The sequence below is a fragment of the Neocloeon triangulifer genome, unplaced genomic scaffold (assembly GCF_031216515.1).
Source record: "Neocloeon triangulifer isolate White Clay Creek 2 clone unplaced genomic scaffold, ASM3121651v1 ptg000035l, whole genome shotgun sequence".
Classification (NCBI taxonomy): Eukaryota; Metazoa; Arthropoda; class Insecta; order Ephemeroptera; family Baetidae; genus Neocloeon; species Neocloeon triangulifer.
Window position 1 is genome coordinate 132,042 of NW_026775565.1, and position 2,886 is coordinate 134,927.

The following is a 2,886-nucleotide window of genomic DNA, read 5'->3' on the forward strand; positions in this document are numbered from 1 at the left end:
TCGTCAGGTACCAATAAATATACGACTTGGAATTCATTGAAAAAAATGTGAAAACGTAGGGTCTTCATAAGTGTCACTGAGACCTTTTCAGAAAGTCAAAAAAAATATTTATAAGTTCCTCATATTTTGAATTTTTAATTCTAAGTCCGATCATAAAAATCGACATATATCGTCAGGTACCAATAAATATACGACTTGGAATTCATTGAAAAAAATGTGAAAACGTAGGGTCTTCATAAGTGTCACTGAGACCTTTTCAGAAAGTCAAAAAAAATATTTATAAGTACCAAGTACCTCATATTTTGAATTTTTAATTCTAAGTCCGATCATAAAAATCGACATATATCGTCAGGTACCAATAAATATACGACTTGGAATTCATTGAAAAAAATGTGAAAACGTAGGGTCTTCATAAGTGTCACTGAGACCTTTTCAGAAAGTCAAAAAAAAATATTTATAAGTACCAAGTACCTCATATTTTGAATTTTTAATTCTAAGTCCGATCATAAAAATCGACATATATCGTCAGGTACCAATAAATATACGACTTGGAATTCATTGAAAAAAATGTGAAAACGTAGGGTCTTCATAAGTGTCACTGAGACCTTTTCAGAAAGTCAAAAAAAATATTTATAAGTACCAAGTACCTCATATTTTGAATTTTTAATTCTAAGTTGATCATAAAAATCGACATATATCGTCAGGTACCAATAAATATACGACTTGGAATTCATTGAAAAAAATGTGAAAACGTAGGGTCTTCATAAAAGTCACTGAGACCTTTTCAGAAAGTCAAAAAAAATATTTATAAGTACCAAGTACCTCATATTTTGAATTTTTAATTCTAAGTCCGATCATAAAAATCGACATATATCGTCAGGTACCAATAAATATACGACTTGGAATTCATTGAAAAAAATGTGAAAACGTAGGGTCTTCATAAGTGTCACTGAGACCTTTTCAGAAAGTCAAAAAAAATATTTATAAGTACCTCATATTTTGAATTTTTAATTCTAAGTCCGATCATAAAAATCGACATATATCGTTAGGTACCAATAAATATACGACTTGGAATTCATTGAAAAAAATGTGAAAACGTAGGGTCTTCATAAGTGTCACTGAGACCTTTTCAGAAAGTCAAAAAAAATATTTATAAGTACCAAGTACCTCATATTTTGAATTTTTAATTCTAAGTCCGATCATAAAAATCGACATATATCGTCAGGTACCAATAAATATACGACTTGGAATTCATTGAAAAAAATGTGAAAACGTAGGGTCTTCATAAAAGTCACTGAGACCTTTTCAGAAAGTCAAAAAAAATATTTATAAGTACCAAGTACCTCATATTGTGAATTTTTAATTCTAAGTCCGATCATAAAAATCGACATATATCGTCAGGTACCAATAAATATACGACTTGGAATTCATTGAAAAAAATGTGAAAACGTAGGGTCTTCATAAGTGTCACTGAGACCTTTTCAGAAAGTCAAAAAAAATATTTATAAGTACCAAGTACTGTAACGCGCGACCGTGTCTCACCTAAACACAAGTGCCTAGGGTATTGCTAAGGCTGCTATTTAGACTAACAAAGAGACAGACGACCGCTCGCACAGGTGGTTTTTGATTATCTTAATAAAATGCTAATTTCAAAATTAACAGAGTCCTCGGGCTTTGCTTTTCCTAACGGATGGTAATTGGGTGCGACAATTACCTAGAAAGAAGCTAATTGAAGATCGGTGTGTCTAGGGGATTTTTATGATTCTCTAACCACTTCTTTCTATTAAGAATTCCAAGCAACAAAGCAGCCCTTAATCAAATCTAGCAAAATCAATCCTTGATTTATTCGGTCCTTCTTTATCAGTCAAAGGCGCCGATGACAATCTTGACAATGCCACGGTTCCCTAAAGCAGAACTCAAATAAAAGGAATTGATATTTGGTAATCCTCTTTTATCAGTCAAAGGCGCCGATGGCAATCTTGACAATGCCACGGTTCCCTAAAAAAGAATATACCAAAGTACGACTCTTTTCCAGCTCAGAGACAGTATTAATTCTAATTTTCTTATTCACACAAACTTTGCTATTTACACCTTTATACTGTGTATATAATATTCTGATCAATTATTCCAATTATTGCCTACCCAGGCTGACGGGATTTTATCTTAAACAATATCTGTCAAATGAAACACCTGCCGCTATCAATCATGAAGGTGCTCAATCGAGACTTGAGCCACCGATTCACCGACTTCAAGCGCCTATCAAAAGAATGCAATTTCCGCTCAATTGCTTGAGCCAATTACACCTTAACTATTGAGATATTCTACCTGATTGCAGAATAAGATCAATAACCCACTTAATAGACTTAAGCAGATAAATCTCACTTAATCGGCACCTAACAGCAAGGCTGGTAAAAAGTCCTTCACGAATGAAGTCTCTTATCCACCAATTTTATCTGATCTATGAATTTAATCTATAGCCAAAATAACACTCAATACGACTTGAATCTCTCTCGGCTCCTGTGAACAATTGCTAATTTACGCTTAATAAACTTAAGCCAATCAAGCAATTGATCTAAGCTGACGAAATGCTGTTTACGTTCAATGAACTTGAACCAACAAGCAATGATCCGGAATGCTTAGCTCCTTGGCCAGAGAGGTCCCACTCTCTGCTCTGCCTGAGCTCCAAGCACCGAACACCGAATGAATCTTGCCGGCTGAGCTGGCCTTTTTATACCAGCAGATCGGCTGGTCAGAATCTTCTAGAGGGAGAGTGATGCGCGCGCCACTTTGTTCTCCCTCACTCACTCTCTCCCTGCGGTGTGTGATAAAACTGCCGCCTGGTGGCGGTTTTGCTGAACTTCAAAAACCGGTGTTAATTTTCAAACC